Genomic DNA, 12,611 nt, shown 5'->3' with positions numbered 1-12,611 from the left:
GTGGGGAGAGGGATGGGGTGCCTGCACAGCCTCTCCATCCCCTCAATGCCTTTCAGCCTTATTTCACAGAATTGTTTACGAGCCGAGCCTCCCTGGAGGGAGCGTGGGTCAGCTCCAAGCGAGGCTGCTACCGGCAAGGCTGTGCTTGGAGGAGGATGCCAAATGCCCAGACGCTGGAAGGAACAGGAACACGTGTCAAGGGAGAGTCTTCATTTATTAGTGACAGTAACCTCGGCAAAAAATAGCCTGGTCTTTGTCACATCTTCATCCCTTCAGTGTCTCTGCGGGGCACAGGCAGAGCAGCTCTAATTGCTCCCGGGTGCGGGAAGCACAGATCAGAGCCTGGCATCTCTCTCCTCACCCTCTCATGCTTCCTTCTCGCCTTTTTCTCTTCCTCTCCACCCTTTTCTCCACCGTCCCTCTTTCATCTTTCAGCACCAATATGACCAGCATACATGGCTGTGTTTGCTGCTTCATCCCTGCCCATATTCACCTTCACAGACATTCAGAAGTCTTGGCCTCAATGCTGGGTCCCTGGGAGGCTGTCCTCTGCCTTCCTGGCTGCTTTTGGGGACTGCTATGGCACAGGCTCTTGTTCCTCCCCTGTGTACAGGCAGGAGGAGCACACCAAGAGGGACAGGCAGGGGCAGCATGTGCTGCCCCACAGTCAGGCCCTGGCTCTGGGGTGGGAGAGCCGCCAGGGGGGCACGGGGACAGAAGGGTTAACTGTCCCTGGTGCGGTGCCATCGCTGGGTGCCCATCAGCTGCCCCGTGTTGCACCAACAGCGGGCACTGAATCCCTTCCTTGTTGGCAGAGCTCCAGCCTGGCGGAGGAAGCTGCTGAGAAAATGCAATTACAGCAAACAACAGCCACACGCGCAAGCGCTGCAATCCACACCTGGCACTAATTAACTTAATTAGCCCTTAATGAGCTACACTGGTCGGAAGGCCTATTTTTACTTAATTATCCCCTAATGTGCTTGGCAGAAAGTGGGGGCCCTGATGGATGGAGAGGTTTACCTGGCTTCCTCTACTCTGGCAGTATACTCCATCATCCCGGCATCCCTGTAAAGAGCTGAGCTGCCTGTGAGTGGAGCGAGGATGAGCCTGGCATGGGTGGCAGCCTGGCACACAGTGGCACCTGCCTGGCCGATGGCAGGGTTTGACTACACTTAAGGAGGACCCTGTGTGGCTTGTCCCACTGTGTCCCACCTCCTGCAGGTCTGGGTGACATTTAGGACAGCCTGTGGTGGTGCACTCTTTGAGTGAGGTCATGGTGCTGGTGCAAAAGGCTTTCCTGAGTTGTGGTGGCCTGAAGCTGGCAGGCTGTGCCATGCAGTTCCTGGGGGGATGGCTGGATCTGGCCCCCAGGTGGGTGGAGAAGAGGTGGTGGCCCAGGTCCAAAGTACTGTGTCCCATCCTAGGGAGCCCCATGCAATGAAACACCCTGTGCATGACATACACAGGGTGGGAGGGAGCAAGCCCATTGATCCCCTGGGGAAGGTGGGACTGGAGCAGACTGGGGCTGGGAACAGCCCAATGCCACCAGAACAGCTCTCTGGCATCCTATGCTCTCCAGCTGCAAACTAGGTGAGAGGAGCTGGTACCAGGTGCAGGGAAAATGCTGCGGTCCCTGGATCTGGCCTTGCTGTTTCCACAGCAACCAGCATCATCCAGCCCAGCCCTGGTTGCTGCAGCATCTCTGGGGGCTTCCTAAGAAAGCCTGTCCCGAGCATCTGTGTTAAAGGTGCAGGAGTCAACAGCTCCAAACTGTGTCCTGGGGAGGCTGAAAGCAGTGTGCAAGAACCTGCTGTGGCAAGCCAAGGAGGCAGTGACAGGGTAGGGAGGGAGGGGATGGCACCTGTCACTGGCCCTTATTCATACCATGCCTCAATGTAAAGAATTTTTAAATTAGAAGAAGAGCAGGAGCCAGGAGGGCAGTGCTGCTCTCCCAGGCTTGTCGAGCCGCTTCCCAGATGGATATGCCTGTAAATTATAGATTGAATCTCCCATGCTTTCCAGCAGCAATGACGTGCTTGCGAAGGAAGTGGCTGTCTCCCACAGCATGGCATGGCTGGACACTGGGGGGTTGGTGCTCTTCTCTCACCTGCCCAGCAATGCCACCACCAACACCACGCAGCCAAGCCTGGCCTTGCCAGCAAGTGGCACCGGGCTGTGCTGGGGCAGTCCTTCCTCCTTCCCCTCCTCCTCATCACTGTAGCAGATTCAATGAACGGTGCCATGTCCCAGTATTACCTTCCCTTGGGTTTGGTCCTTCCACCTTCCTTTGTTCTTCGTCCCATTCCTTTGGTAGGATGATTTTCTAAAGCTATTTTAGTGAAGTTTCTCTTTCTAATTTCTTCCTTGTTAAGTTTTGCAGCCCAAACCTCAGCAAAACACTGGCCTGTTGCTTTCCCCGGGCAGGCTGTGGTGCAGAGACATGGTGGGTCCCTGACTGCTGGGGTCACTGTCCCTGCACACCCTCCCATGTCCCTGCAAGTCTCTCTCAAGACTGTCTGGACTGATGGATCCTTTTGTCTCTGACTCATTTGTTTAACAGATTCGGGACCAACAAATTGGCCTTTATTGCCTTTTCTGGGTCTTAAAGGGCTTTGCTGTGTGCAGGAAAGGTGTGCAGGCTTTTAGGAGATTTCTTCTGCTCTGGAATTTGGTTGATTCTCTCCATTTTTCCTGGTAACTCGAATCAGAGGTGTGAAACCCTTTATTCATACACTGAAGTGTGTTGAGTATTTAAAGGAGGGTTTAGAAGCAGATATTTGGGGGGATCTGAGGGTCCTGGCTGCTGCCCTGGCAGCAAAGGGCCTGGCCTGTCCTCTGGGGGCATTCTGTCCTTAAAGGGATTTCTGTCCCAAAGGCTCGTCCTGCCCTGGATGGGACTCTTGTCCCAAAGAGGCATTCTTATCCTGGAAGAGGGGATCCTGTTCCCAAGAGATGTTCTGTCATGGGCAGGGGTCCTATTCCCAAAGAACACCTTGTCCTAAATTGGTGTCCCATGCCTAAGGAACATCCTGTCCCCAGGGGTTATGCTGACCTGGATGTATGCCCTCTCTCCAAAAGGGGTTTCTGTTTCCACAGAACATCTTCTCCCACGGGATGTTCTTTCTCCATGAGGTGTCCTGCCCCTACAGATGTCCTGTCGAGGTGGAGCTCCTGGCTGCCCAGCCCAACTCTATGGGATGTTTTCCACCCTGCTCACACCATGGCACAGCTGGGTATCCATGAACACCCCTGGCAACCCAGCTTTCCCCAGGGGACCACTTCTCGCCCAGCCTTGCCATCACTACACCCTCCCCCCCACAGGCAGCTCACAGCAGGATTATAGCAATGCTTTGATGCAGTAAAAAGGGGTCTTGGGTCACTCCGGGGAGCCCTGCTGGGGGGGCTGGCAGCCATTCCCAAAACTGGAGCTGTTAATTTGTTGTTGTGCAGAGTATGTAGGGCACTGAAGTGCGTTTGAAGGTGAGCTGATACAGATTTATTGGTGGTTGGGCCTCTTTGGGAGAGGCATTTAAGCAGCGCTAAGAGGATGCTGGGAGAGGGTTTCCAGCAGTGAAATCTCCCATTTGTCCCTAAAGGAGAGTGGGTGCTCCAGCCATGCAGCCCACCTGGAAAGCCCCTGCCACTGCAGCAGCACGGCTCTTTTAACCACAGCCTGAAGCCCTTGGCCCTGTCCCCATCCCCTCCCACTCTCAGTGGGGTCCAGCATCCCTGCCTTTGACCCCTGCCTCTACCAAGCAGCATTTTGGCATCTAAATTCAACAGAAGGAAGCTTTTTCCCAAAGACACCTTTCTCCTGGTGACCCAAGGGTGCTCCCTGGGGACAGCGCCCACCTCACCTGAACACCACTGCCTGCCTCCCTGGAGAGGGAAAACCCCATGGCAGGGCTCAGGCACCAACCCCACTCGGGCTTCATGTTTGTCATTATATTAATCTCTCATTTGAAATGGATACAAGGAGGGGGGAGAGATAAATTAGTCCCATTCTTCTGGGAAGAATGAAGTGACCCTGCGAGGCGAGGGACGGCCGTGCCAGCCCCACTGGCCCAGGCAGAAATGCTAATTTCTCCTTTCCTCCACCAAAGCCGGAGTAAAAATGCTAATGGGGCTGACGGCGGGCTGCAGATAAAAGTCTGTGTCTGCTCGCGCGCACACAGATGGGTTTGAGCGCCGCGATAAGCTGGCAAACAAGGTAATTAAAATAATTAAAATGCTAAACAAAGGGGAGGATGGAGACAAGCGATACAAAGGGCTGGGAGGGATGAGCAGCTCCTGGGAAATGGTAACTGGGTGCGGGTAAGGAGGAGGAGGGCAGAGGGATGGAGGTGGGTGGGCTGGGAAGGAGAAGGGCTGTGGGGTACACCAGGTAACCATCCCATCGGGGACCCCCATCCCTGCGCTGCGGCTGGCCCTGGCCACGGGGACATCTGCCTCTTCCATCCCCTGCCTGCCCCAGTGTCCCCTGCACAGGTGACTGGGGGGAACCTGGGAGCCCAGGCAAATTCCCACTGCCTCGGCAAATTTTTCCAGTTTAAAACAAACTGCCCCCAAAACAGGCATGTTCCGCTGCTGGAAATTGCTATCTCAAAGTCTCCCTTTTATTAACAGCATCCATTAAAATAGAAAAAAAAGCGAGCTTGAAATTAGAATTTATTTTTGTTTCAGGCCAAGAGAAACATTGGATTTGAGCGAAGCAGACTTTTATTTAAAGCCAAGTCCTCAGGTGGCAGGCAGCTCTCCCCTGCAAGGAGAGCTGGGATCTGGAGCCAATCTAGAGACCTCTGTGCTGTGCTGAGGCCAAATCCCAACATCGCCAGCTGCAAATCCACACTGGTGCAGCATTTGGCAGGGATGTCCCTGATGGGCTGCCACCACCACGCAAGGTGCAGCATGGAATTGGGATGCCCCTGCCAGACTGTGTTGCTCCATGCTGGGTTCAGAATGCCCCAAAGGACTGTGCTTCTCCTTCCCCGTGGCTGTGCATCCCTCCCTGGCGCTTTCCTGGTGGCCGCGGCGCTGGAGCAAGGAGCCTGCGAGACAGTTTTAGCAGGAGCCACAGAGGGTGGGGAACAAGCAGATGCCCTGTGAGATGCAGTGGGGGGGTCGGGGTTGAGATTCCCCCCTCTGAGCTTCCTGCTGTGAAGGAGCTGTAGCCAAAAAGCAGGCCGGGGCCTGGCAGCCTGCCCGCGGTGAGCTGAATCTCCGGCTGCAGTTTGAAGCTCGCAGACAGCTATTTAACACAAACAGCCAAGCTGTTATCTTTTCCCTTAGGGCCACCATCCCTTTCGCTTCTCAAATGCCAAATTACAGCCTACATTTAATTTCAATGCCACGGGGAGATGCATGTCAAGGGAGGGCAGCTTCGTTTAAAATTAGCCACATTAGATTAGCGGCGATACAGCCGGGGAGGAGGGTTCGGAGGGAGGAGAAGCATCCCCATGAACTTTGGGGGAATTCCTCTAGGAATGTTGAGGATCTGGGGTCCAGCGGAGCCAAGTCTGCCCCATCTGCTGCATCCTTGGCTCCATGAGGGATGCTGGTTCTGGCTGGGGATATCCCGTGTTTCATGGGGTCAGGGAAGGGATTTATGGTGTGGGAGGCACAGTGTGGAGCTGGCACAGATAGATAGAGGACACAAAGTGTGTTTCCAGCCATCAGCTGTGAATTATTTGACCAAGGGAAATTTATAAGGATCTTCAATGAAAATAGTTTATTTTTTTCTGCACAGCATGCTTATGGGAGCAGGGTGAGGTGGTGTTGGTTTCCTGACCACAGCATTGGCACTGATGGGATTCCTGCAAAGTTTTTGTCTGGATATGAGTTGAACAAGCAAGAGGGTAAAGACCAAACAGCCTCTGCTAGTGCACAGCTACATTCTGCTCTGGTCTGAGCCCCCAAAATGATGTTTTTTGGCGGGGGGACAATCAGAGGAGTTTGAAATCAGCCGCGTGCACATGGAAAGTGTCAGCCCAAATCTCAATTTCTTTTTCTTTACATTGAAATGCAGAAATGCTAAAATTGTGGGCAATGCTTTCATGGGGAATAGTGACAGCCAGGAAAAAAAGCGGGAGCCCGTAATTGCAGGCTTTCACTGACAGCAAAACAACCCTTTAATAATAACTAAATACAAGGAGCGCGCAGAGAGCAATCTTCTCCGAAAGAAACAAACACTGATTTTTCTTTTTTTTTCTCCTCGCCAGAAACATCTCTGGTACAAAAGGGCTGGCTGGCCTCACCAACATCTCCTCCAGCCCCAGAGATTCAGTTTGCCCCACCAAGGATTTCCAGGCTCACTGGTGTGTGGCAGGGCAGGGTGAACCCTGGCAATGCCCCTGCTCCTCCACACCAGTACCCAGCGGTGCCAGCCCAGCCACTCATGGGGTGTGTGATGGGTTCCTGTGCTCTGCGAACCAACCTGTTAGTTTTAATAAAATGAATAAAGCCTCAAAATCCCCTGGGGTAGAGCTACAAGGAGTGGACATGGACAGGCATTGGGAGTGAAGCAGAAGAAATAGGGAGAAGGTCCGCAGGGAGGTCCCTGAGGGAGTGGGGGCGGTGGTGCCATGGAGCAATGCCACCCCTGCTCCAGCTCCATACTCGGTGGTAACTGGGCAGCCCTGTGGCACAGGGGTACTGCTGCACTTCCCCATTGCAGCGGTCCTTGTGCATGTCCCCATCTCAGGGCTGCCCCTGCCCGTCCCCGCTGTGGGAGCGCTCCCACAGCGCTGGCTGCGTCCCTGAGGGCGTTCACCTCAGCTCACCCCAGGTGACACAGGGAGAACGACAGGTGACACGATGTAGCTTCAGCAGGGGCACAGGAAATGTTGATGGGTCTGTGGCCGGTCCCATGTGGAATTCAGCGTCTGTCTCTCGCATCAAGCCCGTCCTGCAGCGCTCACAGCTTCAATGGACTGCGCTGCCCTGCTCTGCCTCACCAGACTCCCTGTCCCGCATAGCAAATCCAACACCCTTGCTGTGGGCAGCTCTTCCCCACCCAAAGATCACCCAAAATACAGTTTGCCTTCCCGTGCCATCAGCCAGCTCTTTTTTACAGCAGGTGAGGAAGCGGCGGTGGAGGAAGGGGGGAGTATGGCCAGGCAGAGCCGAGCCGAGCCGCAGGGATGCTCCATCAACATGCAGAGCCACGTGCCAGTTCGACGGTGGCCGGACAGCGTCTGGCTCATCCAGACAAACTGCTGCGGGGAAAGGTGGAAATTCAGCCCCGGAAATAATGGTGGAGAAGGAAGCCCCACACATCGAGCCCAGGACAATGGGCTGAATCCCACGTATAGGACCTGCCAGCGGGAGCCCTTTGTGGCCCTTAATTAGGCTTTAATTTCGAGTGAGGACAAACCTTCAGCTTGTACAGACCAGTGGTGTAAAGCCGGTGCCACCCCCCGCCTGTCCCCTCCTGCCCTCTCACGGGTGGCGTTCGGGGTGGGAAGCTGGTGTGCCAGGTCTGGGCTGGCCAAGCCGCCGGGGCCAGCCCTGGTACTCAGGAATCTGCCGCCTCGTGGGGCTTCAACTAATGTGACTTGCATCTGTAATTTACTTTTAAAAGGGGATTCTTGCTTTCTCTCTCTCCACACTGCCTGCTGGCTGCTCCTGGATTTTCCAAGCAAAGGGAAGGGGAAGAGGGGTATGAATAAAATATCATCATGACAGCTTTTTTATATATATACATGAACCCGCTCTGTCAGGCTGCGAGCTTCATTTTTAAATAAGAAGCTCAGCTCCGTTCCCAAGAGGCCGGGAGAACGCAGCGGGCTTTTAAGAGAAGGGACCAAAACAGAAGAGCATTTTCCTCTTCCATCACATCAGACTGGAGCTGGGTTAATTACGCTTCTCTGTCCTGATTTAAGCACGGGAGCTTATTCAGTACAACTGTTCCTTTATTAATGAATTGCAACCCAATTTTAACCGGAGGAAGCTGGCGAGGAGGAAAAAAAAATTGGAAACCCTTTTGCCAGCATGCTCTGTTTGCCGCTGCCTTTCATTTACATAACTTCAAAGTGATGCATTTTTTAAACCAACCTATTTTCAGGTCTGGCTGGACTGCATGGGTGCATGGACATCCATGCAGATGTGGCATTTCTCTGTGTATGCCCACTGCTGCTGCAGGGTGCAACAGCTCCTGGGCAGGGCTGGGATCCACCACCCTGCTGGGCTGGGACATGGCTCTCCACACTCTGCTGCTGCCAGAGGTGCTGCTGGCTGGGTGAATGTCACCACGAGCTTATGACCTGGTGCCAGCCAGTCCCTGCAACACATCCTGGGGCTCAATCCTGCCCCGTCCCATCCTCCCTAGGATGGACCAAGGGGCTCATGGACGATGCCCCGGGGAGCAGGGATACATGCTGCTCCAGTCCTGTGCTGGTCCTGCAGGGCATCACTGGCACCTCGGGGTCCCTCTGTGCCTCCCCGCAGCATCGGGGGAGTCGCGGGCATCGCCGGCGCCGCCACGCGCCAGGGATCCAGGGACATATGCTGCTTTTTCACGCCGCGGAAACACCACCTGCTCAGCTTCCTGCTCAGCCCCAGGCAGGAAGGGAGGGGAGCCCATCGCCCCAGTGTCCCCCAGCATGTCCCCACAGCCCCCTGCACCCAGCAGGGCTTGGCCTCTCCCTCCCAGCTGTGGGCATCCATGGGTGGCCTGAGCTCTGGAGCACTGTGCCATGGCACAGCTGATCCCCAATGCCGTGCAAGCAGAGAGAGCTGAGAGCAGCTTCCCAGCCCTGTGGTGTGCCAGGACACAGCCCGGTGCCAGCACCCACCACTGACACCCTCCATCGGCTGGCTCCACACACGGGAGAGGTGCTGGGTTAGGGGGGAGCCTCATGGATATTCATGAGCAGAGGATTTGCTGATCAAAAGGTGCAATCCTGTTTTCCTTTATAATATATCTGGTTAATACAGACTTAATGAACAAATGAATAATAAATTAGACCAATTTTGTTTTCTTTCTTCTTGGAAAGGCGGGCGCAAAGGGGGACTCTGTGCGGGTTTGATTGATAGCAGGGGCTTGCTGGGAGATCTGCTCCTCAAACCCTTATTAAATATGAAACAAATAACGGTGCAATTGGTTTAATCTTGTTGCAGTGGTGGATGCTGGCTGGGCAGGGAGAAGAGGAGGAGGAGGATGGGAAGAAAGAGGGATTTTCAGCTGCCTTCATCCCACACCAAGGCATGGTTCAGGTCCCTGAGCAGGATGCTGGGCACCTCGGTGGTGGTGGCTGCACCATTAAGCAGAGCACGGTGTGGGCACAAGCTACAGGAAGCAGCCAGCACTGCATGGCACCATCGTGGCACATGGCCCAGGGTGATGCAAAGGCATCGTGAGGGAATGGAGCAACAACATCATTGCACCAGCTGGATCAACACAGGGTCTTCTGGGCTCAGCAGGGCAATGTCTGAGGAGCTGCCACCAGAAGAAGGACGAGATGACAAGCTGCACCAGGGAGATGAGTTGTGGCCACCCCCTGTCACGGCCGCGAGCCTGGGATGGCGAGGGGCCGTGGGTCCCTGCACGGCAGCACAGCTCACTGAGCTGGCACTGCCTCTGCCAGCACGGCTCATTGCAGCCTCCGGGGTCGTGTCACATCCCACCTGCTGATGTGAAGCACTGGGAGGAGGTGTTGAATCATGGGCCACTGGCACATCCTCCACCTGGCAGGACTTTGGGAAGACAGTTGCCCAGGGCAGCCCAGGGTGTTTCCTAGGGAGCGCTGGGGCTGGCATGCAGGTCTCCAGGAACACAAATCCCTTTCAGAAACACCCTCCAGGCCTTCAACAGGCTCCAGCATCTGGGCTTCATCCTGGTCTATCTCCACAATACCCCACCGAGATGCCTGAACCACCTGGACTCCCTGCAGAGCCAGTGATGGGAGCATCCTCCTGCCCTAGGAGCACAGGGCGCTGGGCTCCTTGCAGGGTGATGGATGTGGGCATCATGGCTGGCTTTCCCAGGCCCAGCACCCCTCTGTTCTGCCAGGAGGGCCAGGCAGCGAGGGACTCCAGGTGGGTGCCAGCACCCCGAACCACCCAGTGCTGCCTCAGCGCACCCAGCCTCGGCTGGTGCAGCAGGTGCTTGTTGTGGAAGCTGCTCCTCTCCAGGTAGCCCCCCACTGCCATCATTTCGATCAAAAAAAGAGAAGGAATTCCCAGCTGCTGTGAGCTTAGCGCCACTCCAGCTGCCTTGGCCCAGCCTCACCGCTTCCCTTTGAGGCTCAGAGCCCCTCACTGGAGTCCCGGCCGTGGTGGGAAGCCGGGTTGGGGATAAAAGTGCCGCTTACCTGCTTACTTCTGCTCCAGCGCCCAACGAGCAGCAACACATGGATTACCAAAAATAATTCCCCCTAGAAAAGGAGGGGGGGAAAGAGGAAAAAGAAAAAAAAGAATGAAAAAAAGAAAAGAAAGCCTGTGCTGTGGGAACAGCCGGCTAACCTCGAAAGCCTCTTACCTGGCTAGATTTAACTGCCTTTGTTGCTGCATCAGCCTGAAAAATCCCCTCTTGCATCGTGTCAGTGCTGCTGGCAGCTCCGAGCCGCTTCCCGGCCCTTTGTAATGAAAGGCGGCTCTGTGCGGCGCGGCAGCCGCGGCTCCGCTCTCCCCGCTCCGGCTCCTCTCCCGGGAGACCCAGCTCATCTCTCGCACCGCTTTTCGTTGTGGGCCTGTGCTCGGTGTGCACGGGGCTCCAGAAGCGGCCTGGGGAGGAATCGCCTGTATTAAACAGTGGCCCTGGCATTAACTTATCTTCTTCCTCCTTGAACCTGCTTATCGCTGTGATCCCAATTGCAGCACTTCCAGCTCGCTCCAGAGGGGCATTTCTGAGCCATATCTCCAATCTATTAATTAATGGCTTTATTAATGCTAGAGGAATGGCATGGGTTGGGACTGGGGACATGAGGGGCAGGGGAGCTTGAGTGAATCCAGGGTGCTAAGGTGGAGCTCGAAGCTGTCCTGGGGGATTGGTACTGTGGGACACAGCTCCCACACACTGCCATCCCCATCCTTTTCCAGGGCAAGCTCCAAGGCCACCTCTGCCACCATGGCTCAGAGCCGGGCATCTGTGCCACACTCCAGCCAGCAGCACTGTGGGGCTGGGAGCGAGCAGGGGATGAATGGGACCAAGCCTGGGTGCCATCTGCACTTTCCCCTTAGGTTTTTCTGCCACCTTGGCGCCAGCCCTGAGACATGAAAAGGGAGCCAAATCAGCTGTGAGGCATCAAAGGGGGACATGTGTATGTGGATGGGGTACAACACCAATGCCAATGTCCCCTCTGAGCTGGTGTCACCCAGGATGGTGGGTGACAGCCACCTTGCCTGGAGCATTTGGGAGAGGTGGCAGTACCCAGCTGGAGGACACGGAGGGGTGTTCATGTGTGTGTGGTTTGTGGGACCTGAGTGCACCTCAGGGCCCAGAGCTGCATCACCAGTGCAGCGTGCCCCTGCAGCACCCCATTGCCCTGTGTGTGGGGACAGTCACAGCCCCTTCCCTGGACCTGCCACTGCTCAGTGGGAAGCACACGGGAAAGAGGACGGTGACGGTGCTGCATCCTCCCTGAGATGTTTTGGTCTGTCTCCCAGGGTGGGCATCCCTGTCCCGGGCCCCTTGTGCCTCTCCCTGCCAGGCCCACATCTGGGCTGTGACCTCCATCCTGGGCTGTCCCCATGCCGGGCCGGGCTCCTCCTGTGCTCAGAGCGGCCTCGGGAGTGGGGGGTCCCGAGGGGATGTCGGGCGGTGCGGGGGGGGGGGGCGAGGGGGCTAGGGGAGGCTGCGGAGGGGGCGGGGAGCCCCGGCCGGACTGGGGGCCGGTGCCGGGCAGGGCCGGGGGCGGGGAGGGGGCGCTCGCCCCCCCTTCCCGCTGCCCGCCCCCGCGGCAGCGCGAGTCGGCGGCGGCTGCAGACGGGGACGGCGGCGCCGCGCAGGTAGGACCGACACCGGCAGCGGCACCGGCAGCGCGGCCAGTCCAGGGGGAGCTCGGTGCGGGGCGGCAGCGGGCGGCGGGGCAGGTGCGCCAGCCCCGGCTCGGCTGCACCGGCGGGGAGCGGCGCCGGGTCCTGCCCGGCCGGTACCGGCCCCGGGGATGGGAGCGGCGAGCCCGGCGCGGGGGTGTCCCCGCTGCTGCCGCTGGCCGGGGGCGCTGGGCCGGAGCCGGGGTTGGATCCTGCCGGGAGGGAGGCGGCTGCCTGGCCGGCCGGGGCGGAAAGGCTCCGGGGTGGAGGATCGGTGGTCCTGGGGACCGCTTGGGGGTGATGGGGTTTCTCGGGTGCCCACGGAGAGCGAGGCCGGGGGGTGCCAGGGGCTGGCGTGGGCGTGGGTCGGGCGCCGGCTGCCTGGCGGCAGGTGGATCCGGGAGACGGACACCTCCGGGGGACCCCTCGGCCGCTCGCTGTGGCCCCCCCGTTTCCCCGGCGGTCACTGCTGTGGCCACCTTGGTGGGGCCGGGGGAGCCTGGGGGAGAGCCCACTCGAGTGGGGAGCACTCTGGGAGGCAGGAGTCATGTCCTGAGGGGCCGAGCCCTTGTCTCCTCTCCCCGCAGAGCCCCGGCCCACGAGAGACTGGCCCCCTGTAGGTTCCCCGCATCGTCCCG

The 12,611-nt window shown here is 57.3% G+C and overlaps 1 long non-coding RNA gene across 1 annotated transcript; it reads left to right on the top strand.

Moving 5' to 3' along the window:
• The first annotated feature begins 1,008 nt into the window (after positions 1 to 1,008).
• LOC138117478 (uncharacterized) lies at positions 1,009 to 6,412 on the top strand. The gene is made up of 3 exons (XR_011154658.1): positions 1,009 to 1,086; positions 4,104 to 4,210; positions 4,684 to 6,412. It is a non-coding gene; the product is annotated as an uncharacterized lncRNA (long non-coding RNA).
• The last annotated feature ends 6,199 nt before the right edge of the window (positions 6,413 to 12,611 follow it).

The sequence above is a fragment of the Aphelocoma coerulescens genome, chromosome 12 (genome assembly GCF_041296385.1).
Source record: "Aphelocoma coerulescens isolate FSJ_1873_10779 chromosome 12, UR_Acoe_1.0, whole genome shotgun sequence".
Taxonomy (NCBI): Eukaryota; Metazoa; Chordata; class Aves; order Passeriformes; family Corvidae; genus Aphelocoma; species Aphelocoma coerulescens.
This window is presented reverse-complemented; position numbering and strand designations above follow the sequence as displayed.